At 42.9% G+C, this 21,129-nt stretch overlaps 1 long non-coding RNA gene across 1 annotated transcript; it reads left to right on the forward strand.

Moving 5' to 3' along the window:
• Positions 1–10,591: 10,591 nt before the first annotated feature.
• Positions 10,592–20,745, forward strand: Gm31772. Its single transcript, XR_387504.3, has 4 exons — positions 10,592–10,856; positions 11,270–11,411; positions 17,943–18,128; positions 20,355–20,745. It is a non-coding gene; the product is annotated as a predicted gene, 31772 (long non-coding RNA).
• Positions 20,746–21,129: the final 384 nt, after the last annotated feature.

The following is a 21,129-nucleotide window of genomic DNA, read 5'->3' on the forward strand; positions in this document are numbered from 1 at the left end:
AGCCAGGTTCTGAATCAAGAATGCTGTCTGTACAGTCCCTTTGTCTCTGTCCCTCAGACTCTTCCCTGGACACAGCATCATCTCTACTCTCTTCATCTGCCAGCTTCCCATACGATCTCATCTCAAGGGAAACATCTCTTCTTTTGAGGTCAGACCTTCTTTTTCTGCATTTTATATCTTCCTTTCCTTCCCTTATTATTACTTGCAATCTATCTTCTATGGATTTTGTGAGTTCTATGAGTCCAAAGCCTTGTCTGTTGTATTCTCAGTTGCAACCAGACTTCTTGACATATAGTAAGTAGGTAAGCACTTTCTTATTAAATTAAAGGGCAGGTAATTATTAATTACCTCAAAGCACTGCTGTGTATCTAAGACACATATCTCAGTATCTGAACCAGAATATGGACTTTATAAGCACTTATTTGATATTATGTTCAATAAATGGCATGGAGTCCGGTTTGAGTAATAGCGAGGATTTGATTCCTTGGAATAGCAAGCAAAGAGAGTTGCGTGGTAAAAGGGATTATCAACAGTATGTAATCTTACAAAGGCAAATATTAGCATTTCAAAATGCCTCCTTCCCGGCCCAAGATGGTTTTGGATTTTCATTTAACCACCGGGTTGTTATTGCAGACTTCAGCAAAGTGTAATTGGTGTGCTCTGGGGAATCCAGGCATCACGGGAGCCATGAATTAAGGACCCAGGTGAGGACAAAGATCAATTGTGGTACACTCCGTTCAGCACACAGAGCTATGCCCTACTCAAAAAAGGGTCTGGCTATCTATAAAAACATAATCTCTACGAGCACAATTGAAGACTTCCTATTCCTACCTGCTTCGGAAAAAGCAAATAATTTATTATTCTCAAAGGGCTTCCTGGGTACTGGCTCGATCCTTTTAAAAGGATACATCTGGACACTCTAAATTCATTACAATTCTAGACTTGAATGCTACCTGCTTTTTTTTTTTTTTTGTTCTTCTCCGAACAGAGTGGTGCCAGGGAGTCTAGAGGCAGCAGCCAGGCTTGCTAGGTTCAAATCAGCGTTTCTCTGGGCCAACCACAGCGACAAGGAGCATAGCCTTCAAGGAGCATAAACCTGTCTGTCACCTTTGAGTGACCCTCAATAGGAAAATGGGAAGAAAAAGAGGATGACTTCCAGGGAAAGCAGCTGACCCACTACCTGCACAAACACATACCTAAGTGGCTTACTGGGGGTGTCCTCTGGGAAGGGGTGTGGGAAAGCAGAGGGATTGTCAACATGTGGAGTCAAGTCACTGGACCCGAGCCCTGCCAGAACCACAGATGACTGTGTCATCTCTCAGAAGCCACCAGCGTCCCACAGCTGCTTCATTCCATACTGTCCCCACCAACTAAAGGGGAATGGTTGTCCAGGACTCTTGTCATAGGGTCAGCATCTTTGGTTCTATTTTCCCACCACAGGGGTTACCTACTCTTTACAACATTCTGAGCTCTGGCTAGCTCTTAATTATATTTGCCGCCAAGAACCAGTTAATGAAGGGATATTTCATGGCCTTTAGCAGAAACCTCAGATTCAGCAACCAAGAAACTGAAAGCCCTGACCTCAAGGCAATCCCCACGCCGGTCTCCAGCCTGATGCATATTTCAAAAGTTTCCAGGTTTTAAAGCATGGATTATCTTTGCAAATGAAAAATTCAACAAGCAAAAGCAGTTACTACGTGTTAGTACAGCTCCAGTGCTCTCCAAAAAGGCTTCTCAGAGTAACCAGAGGCAGACTTTCAAATAAAAATAGAAACAATTATGCACTATTTTTTCATAATTTTCTGTTAATTCTGCTGCCATGCATAGTATATATTGATTCCTACCTAAGCTGTCTTGACAAGCATATATCAACCTATTGAAAAAATTAAGCATATTGATAAAATATTTAATAGCTTCAGGAACATTCAATACCCAGCCACCTCCCTGAATTCTTTGCTTGTCTTTGTCTAATGAGGCTCTTTCAAGGCAATAGTTATTTAAACTGGAGTCAAAAGACAGTCTTATTCTTCCAAATTTTCAAATCTTCCATTTATCAGAACAATAACTTAAGCAGAATGTAAGCAAAATAGTTCTATCTTTACCACTAAACACATACAGGATTTATGGATGTTATTATATTCAATTAGTATGACATCCCTGTATTAATTACTTCATTGCTATTAAAATTAAGCATAGACTAAGTCAAGCAAAGATACTAAAAAGTGGTATAATATAATATGGGGCCAATTTGCAATTTGTCTCCCATGGGCCTTAAAAATACATATAATACCCATTTTCACTTCAACAGGGATAAAGCTCTCATTTGTCACTCCCTCAGAAGGAAAATTAAAAAAATTCATGCATCAAACCAAACTCTCAAAGTCTTCCATGGGCTCGATGCCAAGGAAAAGAAAGAAGATGAAGGGGTGCGTGTGCCCTCAAATCTTGTTTTTAGGTTTTTTTTTTTTCTTTTGGAGTTTTTGGAGACAGGGTTTCTCTGTGTAGCCCTGGCTGTCCTGGAACTCACTCTGTAGACCAGACTGGCCTCCAACTCAGAAATCCACCTGCCTCTGCCTCCCAAGTGCTGGGATTAAAGGCATGTGCCACCACCGCCCGGCTTGGTTTTTAGTTTTAAAGAGCCTATGTTGCCATAAAATTGAGGTATGATTCAATTTTATGATAACTCTCCTGTGTGACCATAGCTTCATCAATGAAACAAAGACATTAATGCATATCCAAGTATCTGACAAGAATGTACAGTTTTTATGTAAGTAACAATTAATATCTGAATACATGAAAACATAGACTATAAAAATCCTATTAATTTGTTTTGCACATTTAAATGACAAGTTGCATTGGGACAGTGTTTTTTTCACCTTTACAGAACAAAGTCCCTTAATGCAAGCATATTACAATGTTTCTAATTCCTTCTCTGCAGTGAGAGAAATGAGTGAATACAAACACAGGCGCACCTGTTTCTGACCAGGCCACTTTCCCCCTGCTGGGATGTCTATCATATCTTCATAAGCATTTCTATTTCTCGGCTTTTCCTTTAAAATAAGATTCTGCTCATCAAATCTCAATGGAAACCTTGAATGAAGAAAAACAAAATCAAAGAAACAAAACAAACCCCACACCCTCTCTTTCCTCTAACAAAGCCTGGCCCGGGTTCTTCAAGAATATCCAGAAATTGCTAAAAAAGGAACAGTTTTTTATTGGGTCTCAATCGACTTCTACTTCTCTGGACCTGTCAAAATGTTAAATAATAAATTGTTCTCTCTGAATAGATTCCTCCTTGCCCAAGATACAGTTAGAAATGTGTTCCAGATGAGTCATTTAGCCCAAATCATATTCCTTTGGATTACTAGAGTCATTAGAGACCGGGGGGGGGGGGAATGTGAGTAATTTTCCATGTATCTAGGATTTAATATCTCAGATGCTTCTCTTGCCTTTTGTATCACAAGGCAGTTTATTTTAAAATACAGGCACAGCCCCCCTCTCTGCTTCTCCAGTCCCTTCCTCTTTCACAACTAAAGGCAGGCTCATCAGCAGTAGCCTGAGAGTGTCAGCCAGGGCGGCGCTCCTTGTGCTCCTGTGTCACCATCCTGAGCTAGGAACCACAAGTCTAGAGCCATACAGTCTTCCTCATGTCCTCTCATGTCACTCTAGCCTTTTAACATCGAGCATAGCGACAATAACAACAAACCGATAACGGCAATCACAATTGCCATGCGAACCATGCAGAGGCACAACCACTGTAGCTATGTGGAGCTGCAGCCAGTTAGCCTCCCACTCGTTCACTGCTGTTAGCTGGGGGGAGGGAGGGGAGAGAAAGTGGCTTAGGCTCGAAGAGGGGGAGGGAGAGAGAGGCAAAGCAGGGCAGGAGGTAGAAGCGTGTATTTGACAGGAGTATTCCAACCGAGAAAATCATTTCTCGCCCGCAGTAAGGAGCAGGTGTAACACAGAAGCAGATTGGAGAGTGTTGGTGACCTCTGCCAGAAATTACAAGGCCATCGGGACATTCATCAGGAGGGGCAATGCCCTGCGTGGAAGTCTCAAGCTTATTATCCTTTTTTTTTTTTTTTTTTTTTTGTAAAGGAGACAGTTTTTTAAAATGCACGGCTAATATTTCTACCATTCACTTGTCTTGTTATTGTATATTGCATGGGTACTCCTCAAGGAAAATTTGATCAATATATTAGATTCCTGGCAGGAAGATGCTATCAGACAATGCATGTATGCCTTGACACAGCTCAATTTCCATCTATCCAAGAGGGTATTGATTTTTCGCTCACAGAAGCACACACACACATACAAAGGGGGCTTAGGGAAGATGGGGGCTGGGCAGGCCCTTATTCAAGAACAGATAACTCTGCCGTTCCCCAAATGCATTCAAAATACCCTCTGGCTTGGGGACTTAATATTTGGATGATCTATATAAACTCCTCGCATCAGGAATAAATCAATTCTTGATGAACAAAACCAGCAATTCCTATGTGCACACTGAATGCTAAGAACTACATCTGAATGGGGACATTTCAGGGAATGAGGCCTTCATTGAAATCCTCTACCAGCTAGTTCATGCACCATGCTTTCTTCGGTTTTTTTTTTTGTTTGTTTGTTTGTTTTTTGAGACAGGGTTTCTCTGTACAGCCCTGGCTGTCCTGGAACTCACTTTGTAGACCAGGCTGGCCTTGAACTCAGAAATTGCCTGCCTCTGCCTCCCGAGTGCTGGGATTAAAGGCATGCACCACCATGCTGCCGGGCTGCAAGATGCTTTCTTAAAGCCACATCCTCTTGACACTATAGAATTAGTCCTACCTAGATCACTGGATCACACAGCCTTTTACCCAGCAACTGCAGGCACGTAAACACCTCCCTCATGTTTCTGTCTCTGCCACTTCCTTGTTCGATTCCATCTCTTTCTAACTGAGACTGTTATGACGGCAGCTCAAGCTGCTCACAGAATCCATCCATTGATTCCCCTTTTGGATGCAGGCTGCAACTCTACCTCCTAAGCCCTCTATGGGAGGATGTGTGGGGCCCTTCCTTGCCAGTGAGTTGTAAGCAAATATAACCTATGACATTTCCAAGTTCATCACCAATGGTCAGTTGAGAGACCTTCTAGAAATCTCTCCCTTTTCCTTTGCTGAGGCAACCGGCAGTTTTCAAGATGGCAGGCGCTCCATCAGTCTGGGTGCTTGAGTGAGTCTAACGAGAGTTTATACATCACGTGCAGGACTCCCTGGGTAGGGACACCGGCAGTCAGGTTTCCATGAAGACCCTGCAAGCAGAGAAGTATGTGGAAACGGTGTGGGGTGAGAGCAAGAGGGGGTTGGGAAAGATGAACCCCTGATGACCCAGCCTTCAAAGGGACCACCTGCTGGAAGTCACGCATGCACTTGGAATTCCATAGCACTGTCTCTCTAAGTCCAAAAACTGGGAGAATGATCACTCACACCTCTGCCCGTGATGTAGGTTTCATCTTAAACTTTCATAGATATTTTCTTCAAATCTGATTGTTGCTAAAGTTTATACAAGTCTAAATTAGAGGTGGTTGAAAACTATTTTGTAAACTAAAAAAAAAAGAAAGAAAGAAAGAAAGAAAGAAAGAAAGAAAAAGGTTTTTTAATTGTGTAATTTTCCATCAAAATGCTGCATATCCATATACTCAGATGGAGGTCTAACTATGGGTTTAAACAATAATCCTGATTTTGCAGATTTCACTATTATGATAGAGTAATATTGACAGAATAAGCTAGGTAAACTTCGGTTTGAGTAGAACAGAAATGGCACATATAGGAGATCTGTATATATTTGTATGTCACAAACTATGTTCTCAGTGCTTTCTCTGCTTGTGGCCAGGCGGTGGTGGTGCACGCCTTTAATCCCAGCACTTGGGAGGCAGAGGCAGGCAATTTCTGAGTTTGAGGCCAGCCTGGTCTACAGAGTGAATTCCAGGACAGCCAGGGCTACACAGAGAAACTCTGCCTCGAAAAACAAAACAAAACAAGCCGGGCATGGTGGCGCATGCCTTTAATCCAAGCACTTGGGAGGCAGAGGCAGGCAGATTTCGGAGTTCGAGGCCAGCCTGGTCTACAAAGTGAGTTCCAGGACAGCCAGGGCTATACAGAGAAACCCTGTCTCAAAAAAACAAAAAAACCCAAAAAACAAAACAAAACAAAAGTTATAAGCTATGTCAAAAGAGAAAACTCTAATACAAAAGTCGAATGACAGTTTTAGAAATGTTCATAGTGTCTAGAGCATAATAAATAAACCTTTAGAACTGCTGAATATAAGCAGGCAGTGGTGGTACACGCCTTTAATCTCAGCACTCAGAAGGCAGAGGCAGGTGGGTATCTGAGTTCGAGGCCAGCCTGGTTTTACATTGTGAATCCCAGAATGTCCAGAACTACACAGAGAAACCCTGTCTCAAAAAACAAACAAAGAAAGAAAAAAATTAATGTACATACTATACATGTCATTTCAAATAATTAAGGAGAAATGGATTAGAAAAATTGGCTATTTTCACAGAAAAAAAATTCAGTTAAATTCTAATCCTAACACAAGAACAAACTCCAACTAGATTATAAAGACAAATTTTAAAACAGTTATAAAAATATCAGAAAAAATACAGTATAGTTTTGTATTTATTTTTTAAAGTTCATTTTTACGTGTGTGTGTGTGTGTGTCTGCGTGTGTGTGTGTGTGTGTGTGTGTGTGTGTCTGCATGTGTGTGCGCTCGCAGGCACCTGAGGAGGCCAGAAGAGGGTGTCAGGTCCCCCTAAGCTCGAGTTACAAGCAGTTGTGTGCCATCAGCCATGAATGCTGAGAATATAACTGAGTGAAAAGACTTTAAAAATGTGTAGTGAAATGTTAGTAACAGAAAAGTTTGCCTCAGTCATGGGATTTTCACACTAGGAGGAATAAATATATCAAAAGACACAATCTCGGGAATAATTAGAGAAATAGAGAGCTTAGCAGCAAGGAACTGGAGACACGGCTATTGGTAAAGTGTCTACTGTACATGCCAGAGAACCTAAGTTCAGAACTCCAGCACTCACATCAGAGCGGGGATCCGTGGTCTGTATGCAATCCCAGCACTAAGGTGAGGACAGGAGGACAGAGTCAGGTACATCCCTGGAGCTCATTGTTCACTCGCCCTAGCCACTTGGTGAGCTCTAAGTTCAGTAAAAATAACACAGAGAGCAATGGAACAAGACATTCAACCTCAACCTCTAGTCTCCATACATATGTGTACATGTGTACCTGGGCACCTGCACACATACATGCACAGGCCCACACAAAGGCCCAGACGTAACACACATACATGTAACACACATGTAACATCCATGTAACACTCACATACACACATGGGCATGTAGCAACAGGATGTCATTCTTATCTACGAGGCAGGTAAAAATCTTAAAACCTTAACAATTTCCATAATTGACTAAGCTTTGGGGACAGAGATCTTTTTCTTCTTCCTTCTATTATAACTTTATTGGATGGCAATTATTACTATCTTTCAAAATTATAAATATGAACATTCAACTCCAAATTCTATTTCTAGGAACCTAGCTTGTAGAAACATTTATATCTCATGTTAACATTTGAATATGCATCATGCATAAAGTCCCTTAAAACTACTTTGTTTACATTAACCAACCGTGCGAGCCAAGTTCTATTCGCAGCTCGTTTTCTAGATGAGGAAACAGGCAGAGGCTCATCGAGTCACTTAGTTAACAGAACCAGGAAGCCACACTGGAACGACTCAAGGACAAAACGCTCTTTACCCTTGTACTGTCTCGCCAATAAATAAATGTTCATAAGCGTTTATTACATTATTATTTATAACAAGTAAAAATTTGATTAAAATATGAATGTTCACAGACCTGAGAAATGGCTATACAACAAATTATCACAGAGCACTAAAACACTATACAGGGATTCAAAAGAATGAAACCCAAAGAATTTAAAGTACTAGCCACACATATTCTTAGTAGCATCATTCATAAAATTGGAAACGGGATCAGCTCAAGTGTCCTCTGACTAAGGAATGGATAAAAAAGAAAATAGTGTGTACATGTGATGGGTGTTCGTCAGCTGGCCAGCCGTAAGAAGCCATGAAGTATTATTCTATACTATGACATGGATGTGTCTTACAAACATGCAAACTGAAAAAAGTCACATGCAAAAGCCCACATATTTCCTTGCCATATTTGTATGAAATGTTCACAATAGGCAAATCCAGAAAAACAGTCGAGTTTATTAGTTCTCAGCTGAGAGTAGGGACTAACAGCTCACAGATACAAGGAATAATTAATTGTATCCTCAACTCCACTGGGGATGATAGCACAGCCGTTTCATCCAATCTTGGTGTCATCCTATGGCCCATTCTAGAATAGAGACTTCCTTGGCCTGGTAGCCATAGCAACCAAATAAACAGAACAATACAGTGATAGCGGAGGCTATGGTAAAGAAGAGTCACAGGAAACTGGCCTGGAAGTTCCTCCTTTTCTCCCCACCACCTCTTCACTCCCCACTAGTTGCAAATGATTTGGGGAGGCAGGTTTGCTGAAGGTGGGATTCCAGGATACAGCTTCCGTGAGGTCCTCGTCCGTGATGGGCTGGGACTTTGTGAAGATGCAGCTGTTTTGGCATTACCCACACTCCTGTATGTAATCCCTCACCCACGCTCTAAGTAAGCCCACCAAATGCATTGGTTTTAAGATGAACTCCGGTGGAGTCCTTGCCTTGGTTTGTCTGCCCCTCTTGGGTGAACAGAAGCTTGTTCATATCACCCCAGAAGTTAGCACAGCGCTGGGGTAAGTGGTTCTCCATGGCCTCCCTGCTCCTCTGGAGCTTACCAAAGGCACACTGCAGGACATCTAGCAATCCAGGAGTTCTGTGAGCTGATTCCTGTAATTACTCCTTACCTATATTCACCCACAACCATATCTGTTTTTATCTTATAGCTTTTCTTTCTCTGGAAAAATCTAATACAAACCATACTGCTTCTACTGCTTCTCTCTCTCTCTCTCTCTCTCTCTCTCTCTCTCTCTCTCTCTCTCTCTCTCTCTCTCTCTCTCTGTGTGTGTGTGTGTGTGTGTGTGTGTGTGTGTGTCTGCATCTGTCTGTGTCTGTCTGTGTGTGCACAAAATGTTCTGGAATTAGTGTGGTGACTGAACAGTGTACTAAAAGCCGTTGAATTGTGCATATGAAAATGAATCTTATGCTGTGTGAATAATATCTCAATTTTAAAAATAATCAGTAGCTGGGGGTGGTGGCACATACCTTATTCTAGTTCTGGATGCAGAGGCAGGAGGATCTCTGAGTTTTGAGGTCAGCCTTATCTACATGGCAAGTTCCAGAACAGCCAGGACTACATAAAGAGACTCTGTCTCAAAACACAAAAACAGTCAGGCAGTGGTAGTGCACAACTTTAGTCCCAGTACTTGGGAGGTAGAGGCAGGCAGATCTGCAAGTTCAGGACCAACCTACTCTACAGAGTGAGGTCCAGGACAGCCAGGGCTACACAGAGAAACCCTGTCTTGAAAAAACAAGAAAGCAAACAAACAAAAATTAAAAAGGAAGAGAACTGTAACTGCACGCTGATATAAAAACATAGCAAACAGAAGCAAGCAAGCCCCCACACAATATGAACAACTATCCCCCCCCCCGCCCCCATGAAACAGAAAAGACAGATGTGCTTGTAATGCATAGGAGAAATTTGGGAAGAGCATACACTGATCCACTAACAGAAGTTTCTACTAGAAAGAAAGATGCATTTGGGAAACTCAACATTTTACACTCTAAACTCCTGTTTTGAATTTCTTTACAGAAAGAAATGTATCACTTTCATAATTTCGGAATCAACAAAACAAAAAAGCATTCCAACGTAAATAAGCAAGAAAATATACCAACTGGAAATAAAGCATAGGCAAGTTTCCAGGCTGTGATAGGGAAGGACTTGTAGCTTAGGAAGCGGCGTCCTGGCCCAACTCTGCCTTAAGGACCTCTGTGTTTTCAGAAAAGCCTTCTGGCATCTCTCATCCACAGGTTCCTTGTCTGTCAAAGGAGGGCACAGGACCAAATGGCCACACTGGGATGCTTTCAGCTGAAGGATCTGTGGATTCCACAAGCCATTTTCCTTCCTTGTTTGGTTGCCAAGGTTACTGGCAGCTCTGTTCTTTCAGAACATATTTTAGACAAGGCATCAAATATGGCCATGAATTTACACATATTCCAGGACCATAACCTTAAGGGAAAAGACATCAACCTCATTGCTCAGCTGCCTGTTTGGTTGTGACCCTTTCTGTTGTATCCATTAGCCATTACATACATGGACCGTATGGCTGATTGGAGGAAGAAAATTCTTGGACAATAAGATAATTGGCCAGACAGCTCAATTTTTTTTTGGTTGTTGTTGTCTAATACATTGAAATCTCATTTTCGAAAGCATGTTATCCTGAAATAATTTATTTTGCTTTCATCATGGGCATAACCTCTAAGCTGCCTTTTCATTAAATTCTGCTGGCCCTGGACAGACAAAGAAGATTTCTAAAAAAGAAGGAAAGAGAGGGAAAAGAAATTGCCCTGAGGATTCTGGGATGCAAAGGAGGAGGGGTCTATGAAATATCTTACCTGAACGAACAAACATGGAGGAGAGAGTGAAAGACACTTCTCATCCCTTCTCCATCAGTTTGCCAGCTGCTCTGCCTAATGGCCAGCCTGCTGAGGCGCACAGTGGAGACTGTGTGCATAAGTGAAGAGTCAGGAAAGGATCCTCCAGGAGCTGTGGTTCCTCCTACAACAGCTGGACCCACATCCTCAAGCACACTACAGATGCTCAGGTCAGAAACTGTCAGCATCCTGTCCTGCCTTTTCCTCCATGGGCATTGAGAGAAATGCAGTAGAGAGAACACAGAGGTTGCAGCTTGTAACTTCTGAGCCCATATCCTGTCTTGGCCTACGTATGGTTCTGTGTGATCTTATGATTTACCACCCCCCAAACAAAAACAAACAAACAAAAACTCAATCACTGCTGACACAAAGGTTAAACGGAGCAGCACGGGCAAAAAGCCCATAGCCCCCGAGCCGTTGCGTAGAATGAATAAGCATGCTTGCTTTTCATCTCTGAATGCCTTGGACTTTTGCCTGTACTGAGCCTCAAGACCCAGGCTTTTTTCTTAGAGCAGCACCCATTTTCTTTTCTTACTAATTTAGTACTTTTAATACTGTTTCCCCCTCTGCTTTTTTGATATAGGGTTGGCTCCTCAAGTTGCATTTCCCCCTACGGGGTCACACATCAGTTAGCCATCTATCAGGAAATGTCAAGTTAGCCTTGTTCCTTTAAAGCCTCTTACCTGTGCCTGAGGCCAAGAAGACTAACTCCAGGAATGGGGCAGGTACGCACCACTCCACCCATTTTTCTCACAGTCAGATCTCCTGAATACTAAACTCCTGCTCCTTTCCGCGGCAGAGATGGATGGCGGCTGGGCTGGCAGGTTCAGTGGGTCATCTGGCTCTTTGATTTGAAGTGTGAGGGCACTTGACATTACTCCTTTTTTCCCCCCAACTCCTTGGAAACCTTTAACCTGTGACAAAAGGAATTCCATTTTAAATATCTTGTTACTCCTTGACATACACAATCCCCTGAGTTATATGTAAGATTCTAACGGACTTGAACTTTATAACTGAGTGTTCAAGAAGTTAAGGTGGTAGGCAAGGTGGTGCATGCCTGTAATCGTGGGAGGCAGAAGAGGAAGGATTGCAAGGCCAGTTGGGTTACATAGTAAGTTCCAGGTTTATCTGGGCTACACGACATACCCAGAGGGAGACAGACAGACACACAGACAGAAAATGGAGGGGAGGAGAAAAAGGAAACATTTCAGTATGCTTTTTGTCTATGTGTGTATAAAGGAATAAACACATGAAAGTTAGCTGTCTATACTATGGATATTAGGCTCTGCTCTCTCTCTTTTCCTGTGTGTGTGAGCACAGCACGATTGTACACATGGATGCATGTATGGTTGTACATGTGAAGGTCAGAGGTCAAAGTCAGGTGTCTTCCTTGATTGCTATATCCAGCTTATTTATGTATGTATGCATCTGTTGATTTATTTATTTTGAGATGGGGGTCTTTCCCTTAACCCCGAGCTCACCAATTTGGCTAGACTGGCTGGATAGTGATTATCAGGGATTCTCCTGTCTTTGTGTCCCCAGCATTGGATTACAGACATGTGCCACCTCTCTTGGCTTTCTTTTATACGGCCGCTGGGAATCTGGACTCTGGTCCTCGCGCTTGTGTGGCAACTACTTGGCTTTCTGAGACAGCTCTCCAGCCCCAGCTTTATCTTTTTTTTCAATTAATTTATTTATTCATTCATTCAAGTATACAAGTGAGTGTCTATGTGAGTTTATGTGCACTCCATGTGTCCAAGTACCTGCAGAGTTTAGAAGAGGGTGCCAGATCCCTGGAACTGGAGTTCCAGGTGGATATGAGCTGCCTGATTGTAGGTGCTGGGAACTGGATCCAGGTTCTCTGCAAGAGCAGTAATCACTCTTAAATTGCCTAACCATCTCTCCAGCACCCAATATCATCTGTCTTGTTTGTTTTTGTTTGTTTTGTTTTGTTTTGTTTTGTTTTGAGACAGGGAACTCTACATAGCTCTAGCTGTCCTGAAACTTGCTCTGTAGAGCAGGGTGGCCTCAAAGTCAGAGAGACACCTGCCTCTCCTTCCCGAGTGCTGAGAATAAAGGTGTGTGTCATCGTGTCTGGATTAGAGACGGGTTAACTTTTACCCTTAAATGATCAAATAGGTTTACATAGGTATCATATGTAGATGAGAGAAACTTACTTATATAACCTTAGCCTTATAGCAGAGTTGTGTCTATAACAGCCAGCCCACTTTCTTCCCACCTCCTCTTCCTGTTTGTATATGTGCATGTGTGGAAGCAGAGGTGAACACATGAGTGGGTGTGAGTTTGGAAGTCAGAAGACAACTTGGAGTCTTGTTCCTTCTCAAGTGTCAGCCACCTTGTGTTTTTGAAGGATAGGTCTCTCACTGGTTTGAGTTCTACCATCAGGTTTGGCTGACTGACTAGTGAGCTCCACACATCTGCCTGACTCCCCAGCAATGGGATTATAAGCACAAACCACTACACCAAGCTTTTTAAGCATGGTGTGGTGGTTTGAATATGCTTGGGTCATGGGAAGTGGCATTATAAGGATGTGTGGCCTTATTAGAGGAGGTGTAGCCCTTTTTAGAGGAAGTGTGTTACTGTGAGGTGGGCATTGAGACTCTTATGTTCAGGTTCTGCCCAGTGAGGAATGATAGTCTCCTCTTGGCTGCTTTCCGATCGAGATGTAGAACTATTGGCAATTCCAGCACCATGTCTGTCTGTAAGCTGCCATGCTCCCTGTCATGATGATAATGGACTGAACCTCTGAAACTGTAAGCCAGCCCCAATTAAATTCTTGCCTTTGTAAGAGTTGCCATAGTCATGATATCTCTTCACAGCAATGAAACCCTAAGTAAGACAACATACATTCTGGGAATAGAACTCTGGTCCTCATTTTTGTGTGGCAAGCACTTTTTTTACTGAGCTGTCTTCCTAGCCCCCAGCCTACTTTCAAGCGATATGGGCCTCCTTGGTCTTATGCTCATCACTTTCCTATATTGCTCACTGACTCAGAAGCCAGGTCAGTCTGGATAGAATGGGCCTTTTATATTTGAGGAGTTTCTAGGTTGTATTGTCTGACTGTTCAGGATACAGGATGTGGTATGTCCCTTTTCTGGAAGTCATGTCAGGTTTGACAGAATTTAGATATAACACTGTCAAAACTATGACTATTACATGATAGCCATACAGTATATATGATCTTCTGTCCTGATGACTGGAGTAGCCATAGACATGGGTATTCAGTCACCCAAGGGAGAAGGAAGTCATAAATTCTGGTAAGCAAATGATTTTGTATCCAGATCATCATGCAATAAATAGCAAAAAGGATCTGTTGAATTCAGAGTTTAGACTGTAGGGAAACTCTGGGCCTCTGGCAGGCACAGGAGTGTCTTTTTTAGGAAGAATTTTGGACAGTCAATGGAATAGGCAGGATCCTGTCAGTTCTGGCTCCTCTCCCTGCTGAAGAAACACAGTATTTCTAGGAGGTAGATGTGGGTTTTTCCCAAACAGGGCACCCTTGTAGAGAGTAATACTCTGTCCCCGAAGAACGACAGCAGCTCTGCCTTCAGTCCCTGTGCATTCTCAGACACTTCTTCCTAAGGGTTCAGCCAGGCCACTGGGAATAACACTCAGCAGTTTCTCTTCCAGGCAGGTCATGGGCCAGGATCCAGAGTCTTGCTGCAGAACAGCTGACACGGTTTTAACCTGCTGGAGCTTGTTAATGACCTGGCCAGCACATGCCGATTGAGTCAAACTTCAGCATTCGAAGCTTAGCCTACATAAGAACGCACCGTGTTGGTCCATGTGACAGAGAGACCAGGAAACCCATACACTTCACCTCCGTTAGGAAAGGAGCAGCTGAGTCACGAGAACCATGAGAATTTCCAGTTATAGCAGGAAACAGGCTGGGTCTAGATTCGGGCTTAACTGGAATGAAATTGGTTATGCGGCGAGTAAGAATTCAATCATGTAAAATACCATCTCCTACGTATCATGTACTATTTGTTCCGATTCATGTATGTTGCATACAGGTCACCTGCATTTTTTCATACAGCACAGAGGTGAGTTGCAGGGACAGTAAGACTCTTTCATTTGGACTTGTGCAGAGTTCTAAGGTCAGTGTTGAGGTGTGATTTATCTTGTGTGCCCGGCCTTTTCCTTAAAGGATCCCCAGTTGCTAGTCAACTGGCCCTTTAAGAATTCTTAGCTGTTAGAATAGCCTGGCCCTGTGACCTTCAGTGTTGGTTGCCTCTTGGATTTCTGGGTACAGGATAGGTTGTATATGTATATGTGTATGTGTAGTATGTGTAGTATGTATATGTGTATGCACATGATGAACAGCTGAGAGAAAAGAAGGATTGGGCTAGCAGACTGAGAAGAGGAGGCAGTTGGTGCAGAAAGTATGGTTAGGAGACAGTTGAGCTAGGAGAAGCTGAACAGAGCAGATAGGCTAGAACAGTTGTTATAGTTTGGAGCTGCCAGTATTGGGAAAACTGGGAGAAGGGACTGTTTAAGCAGACTGTTGGGGAGCTGAAAGAGGTATGGTTGGGAGAAATGTTTGAAGGAACTGGGCTGGGAACTGGTTGCTGTTCTAAAATAGCTATTTTACGGTGTGTCTGGCCCTTGGGCAGGCCCCTGCGAACTCCAGCTTTAACGGTCAGAACAGAGTCAGTCAGGATCTTAAGAGACAGTGCTTAGATCTTAAGATATAGCCCTCAAGTTCTTTGTGCAGTGATTACCACTGCAAATGTTAAGACTCCAGTTTCCCCCAGCCACACAAGGCTGCCTATAACCTTGTTCCTTGCTTGGGTCACTCTACCTTTCTCATGAGTAGTTGTCCTAACAAGCTCTTAACCATCTTCCCCAACCTCCCATAACCCTCACTCTCTGGAGAACCCTCACCTACAAATGTAACTCTGCCTAGCCTCGTCGCCATCTCTTTCCCTCTTGTCCACTCACTTACATCCGTAAGCCCCTCCTACTCTCTCTGCATGCTTACTTGTCCCATCAGTCTTTGCTCCTCTCTTCTGTTCTCCATCTACTGTTCCCTTCCGAGACTGCTCTCTCAAGCAGAACTCTGCTTTGACTCTTCTACTGTGTGGACTCGATACTCTTTTAGGAACCAAATATGCTTTAAATTTGGGCAGAGTGAAGGCTCAGGGGCAAACCCTCAAATGCTCAGAAGGGGAGGGAATGAATGACCTATAGCATCAGACATGGAGTATGAAGGGAACTGAGGGCAATGTCTCAAGCAAAATAGCATGAGAACATGACAGTCACATACTGTACCAACCCAAAATGTTCTAGGCAGAGGGAAAAAAGGCATGGGTTTCAGGATCTATAAATAAAGAGAGAAAAAGATCCCAGTTGAGCCTGGGTGAGGGCCCCAGAAAAGATTCCCAAGCTACTGAAGGAAAGGATCAAGTCTCCATTGCAAGGTGCATGACACCCTATAGATACCCTATAGATAAAGGAGAGAATGAGGGCTGGCGAGTTTGTCTGGCAGTCTTAAAGGGGTTATCAATGATGATCATCCAATTTCTTTGAATTCTGCCTCTACCTTCCTACCAATTGATCATTACCAAAAGTGCGTGCATGCATATGTGTATGTTGTAAGATGGTGTCTTTAAGTATGCACAATTACAACTGTGCTCTATAATTGTGTATAGTTATTGTGTCACTCAAAAATAAAAAAAAAATTAAAACAGATGAAACAATGAAATAAAGAAACAGAGCTTTCAACTCTACTCTTTCCTGTCAGACCAAGGACAGACTTGGCTCACACAGTGGTCACCCTAGGGCACTGTCACTAAAGGAATTCACCAACAGGCAGATCATTGAATTCTGTTGGTTGGATTTCCTTGAAAGACAGGCCACCTTGGTCATTTACAGGCTGGTAGTTTAGCCTTACAGGAACTCTGAGTATCATTGCTCACCCTAGTGCATTGGTTTTAAAAACTGAAACAAGAGGGTTAAGAATATATCCAAAAGCAAGTAGCAAGAACAGTGAAGGAGAAGGCAGGTTCAAGTCTTTAAAACCTAGTACTACTCCACACCGTGATAAATCACAAACCACAGAACAGCAGGCTGTTAGACCGAGAGAATTAAATGAACTATGCCTACCAAATAATTGCCATTAGGTGCTATTGACCAATATCTCACTTGACATTTTCCTAAGCAGAATCTGGTTCAGATTATGTAACAAAATAAGTATTTTTCCTAAATAATTCCTTTTACTGTTGTTACTACTACCACTACCACTACCACTACCACTACCACTACCACTACCACTACCACTACCACTACCACTACCACTACCACTACTGTTGCTGGGTGTATATATGGTGTGGGGGGTTGCACATGTGCCACCATATATGTGGAGTCTGAGGACAGATTAGTGGAGTTAATTTGTTCCTTCCCATCACATAACTTCCAGGAATCAAACTAAGATCACCAGACTTGCACACTGAGCCCTCTCTCTCTCTCTCTCTCTCTCTCTCTCTCTCTCTCTCTCTCTCACACACACACACACACACACACGTGTACACACACACTCACACACATACACACATGTATGCACCTGCACACAAGCACACATACTGTCTTGAGTTAAAATGTTCCTTGGGACTGTGGTGTTAGAAATGGGTCTGGGAGCCGGGCGTGGTTGGCACACGCCTTTAATCCCAGCACTCGGAGGCAGAGGCAGGCAGATTTCTGAGTTTGAGGCCAGCCTGGTCTACAAAGTGAGTTCCAGGACAGCCAGGGCTATACAGAGAAACCCTGCCTCGAAAAAAACAAAACAACAACAACCAAAAAAAACCCCAACAAAACAAAACAAAACAAAACAAAACAAAACAAAACAAACAGAAATGGGTCTAGGATCCCAAGAAGATGACCATAGAATTTGAAGTATTTCAGCATGCCAAAAAATTTTGCTTCTGTGGAAGGGTTCTTAACTATGCCAAATTAAGGCAGCCAGCACACCCAGCAGGGGTCCTGGGCCACACTCTTTAGATGGTCAGGGCTCAGTCTCACATTCTTATGCTGTTGGTTAACTTAAAGTAGCACAGTTGCTAAGCAGAAAGAAGGCAATTTGAGCACTGAGTGCAAACTTGATCACATCCTTTGCTGCTGACACCGGAAGAATTTGAACCTCTGCGATACAGCTTCTTTGCAATTTTTTCAAATGAATTTTTTTGCTTTATTTAACTCTTTGATAGAAAAGACAGTGTATTTCTTTTTCTCTTACTCAGTGGGAGAAATGGTTCAGCAATCAAGAGTGCTTGCTGCACTTCAGACTGCCTGAATCCCATCCCGGCACCCATGTCAGATGGCTCTCAATTGCCTGAAACCTCAGCTGCATGGGGGTCCTATGCTCTTTTATGGCCGCCTTTGGGCACCCAAACACATATGCCAGAAACGTGGACACATACAGGCAGGTAAATTTTTAAATTAAGAAACACTATTTCCTTAAGCCAACTAAATAATAAACATGCTTATTTTCTTAGATAATTTCATTTTATATGTGTAGATGTTTTGCTTGCCTGGCTGTTTGTATGTGCACCAGGTGTGTGCCTGGTTCCCTCAGAAGTCAGAGGATGGTACTGGAACCCTAGAACTGGAACTGAAATTCTAGTTATAAGCCACCATGTGGGCGCTGGGAACCAAACCTAGATCTTCTTGCAAGCCCAACAGAGTGCTCTTAACCGCCAAGCCATCTTTCCAGCTCCGAGGTTTTTTATTTGTTTGTTTTTCGAGACATGGTTTCTCTCTATAGCCCTGGCTGTCCTGGAACTCACTCTGTAGACCAGGCTGGCCTCGAACTCAGAAATCTACCTGTCTCTGCCTCCCAAGTGCTGGGATTAAAGGCGTGCACCACCACTGCCCTGTTTCCAGTTTGTTTTTAAATAAGAATTTGTTTTTTAGGGGCTGGTGAGATGGCTTAGCAATGACTGCTTTTCTGAAGGTTCTGAATATCCCACCAACCACATGGTGGCTCACAACCACCTGTAATGAGATCTACGCCCTCTTCTGGTGTATCTGACAGCTACAGTGTACTTACATGATAAATAAATCCTCGGGCCAGCGAGAGAAGAAAAAAGTATTTGTTTATTTATTTTAAATAAATCTTTAAATACAAATGTGTCTGACACAAAGATCCATGCAGATGCAGAGGCTTGTCTATACTTTGGAAGCGTCCTACCGAGCTGTCTGCTAAGATGCTCTAGGAACATGAAGTCCCGCCACACACACACACACACACACACACACACACACACACACACACACACACACACACACACGAGCATGCGACACTGTTTCTAGATGCTGTTTTAAAAAATTGTTTTTTATGAAAAACACCTACAGAAAAGTCATCTGTGGCACTTGCCTCTTTCCTCTGCCCAAATAAACATATATGTGATATCCATTCATCTGAAACATATATGTAATATGCATTAATCTGTATGTAATCTGCTGCCTTCTCCCTCAGGTACTGTTCATGCCTCGCGGTTCCGAGGTTGCATTAGTTAGTTCAGCCTGGTTGATGATAAGGCTAAGAATGTAGTGGACTCCTTCTGACTAACTTTATTTTGATGTCCCTCTTCCCATTTGGAGTAGAAACATAACAGACGTGCATTGTGAAAAGGCTCACATTCCAGCTGTCCTAGGAAGTAAGAAGTCCCGACAATCCCACCCCCGGGCTAACAGCTATTAATAACATGGTACATAGTCTTTCCTTTCTTTTACTCATATAGTAGCGCATGTCGTATTTTCACATATTTTATGTAAATGGCATCTGCTGATGCATACTGTTTGACCATTTTTTGTTTGTCACTTAACAGCTCAACTATCTTTGTCAGGACCTATAGACTAAGCTTAGTCTTTTGACAGAGGAAAACACCCACTATTTTACCAGTGTATGCCTTAGTGAAAGCAAAGTCCAGGTGAGAAACGGATGCTATTGTGGACCAAAGGGATGACTTAGCAGCCAAAAGCACCTGTCTCCAAGCCTGCTAACCTGAGTTCTATCTCTGGGACCTGCACACACATACACTATAGCAAGCACACACACACACACACACACACACACACACACACACACACACACACACACACACACACAGATGTAGTAAGAATGAAAAAAATTGATGATATTGATCTTTCTGGCGGGGGGGAGGAGGAGAAGGGTCAAAGTGGATGACTATTAGTTGCTCCTGCAAAACAGTAAACTGCAGTAACTAAGATTTTGAAAAGCAATTAGGCAAGTAAATATGTGTTTTGAATGGCCAGCCAATGGACAGAAGCTGAAAGGAGTCCTTTGGAAAATACCCTCCTGTGGAACTGCCTTTGGATGACAGGATGACAGGCCCAGGCATCTCAACAGCTTGCTATCGGCTAGAAACACTCTTCTCAACACCTCCATTCTGAGCTGTTAAAGCTTCTCATTTAGTGAGAAACACAAGACAGATGATTCAGTGTGCCCGGCAAGGCAACTCATTAACCCATCAAGGGCTTTTCTTCTTGAGCAGGGGCTAACCCATAGAGAAAAGAAAGAAATCCCTAACAAGAAATCATCCCTGCTGGAGGGAACACACACAGACCAGGTCCGATATGGGCTTCCCTCTTCCATCTGGAATGACCAGTTGTCCCTTGAAATCACACAGATTTCCAACAAGAGTTGATCCTGCCTGGAGCCAAATAAGCCCACCCACCCCTCAGCTGTGCTGGAAATGGGAAGCCATCTATCTGCTAGAACACACTTGCAGAAGGCAGCGAGGCATCTAGTGCTCCAGGGCTTTGGACTGTCCACAAGGAACCAAACAAGCCAACCCATGTTGGACCTGGGCAAATAGAATTCAGCTTCTCAGTTGAGCCTCCAGAATCAACATCAGTCCGGGAAGCGCCTGGAATCTGGCCTACTAACGCCTCCAAGCCGTAGACCTTGAACAGGATCTGTTCTGTTCTTGCCTGTATTCATGGGGGTTACTGAGGGTAGCTACAAGGAATATAAATGTTTTGTGGCAGTGTTCTATTACTATTCTATTATGCAAACACCTCCCCTTTCCTTCTTGTGTTTTTCTTCCATGAAAAAAATTTTAGATCCTACTGTAATCCTTGGTTTGAGAATCCCCCTTCTCCAGCTGAGAAGTTTAACAGTACAAACTATTTAGAATTATACCCGCTCATGTTTTGTATGTGCCATTAACACAGGTTCCAACAAGCAGATTGCTAGAAGGTTCATATACTCTATCAATGCAATACTCTGGAAGGAATAAAGCAGGCTTGGAGGCCAGAAGGGGAATACCTGAAGTTCCTTAAGCTGTTTACAAGAGCTGTCAGATTTCTCAGAGACTGTCTTCATCAGTGCTTGTATTAGTAATTATTAGAAAAAGCAATTGTCCCACTTTGTCCTACACTTGTCTGGGTTTATGCCTGTGT

Source organism: Mus musculus, chromosome 1 (assembly GCF_000001635.26).
Source record: "Mus musculus strain C57BL/6J chromosome 1, GRCm38.p6 C57BL/6J".
Classification (NCBI taxonomy): domain Eukaryota; kingdom Metazoa; phylum Chordata; class Mammalia; order Rodentia; family Muridae; genus Mus; species Mus musculus.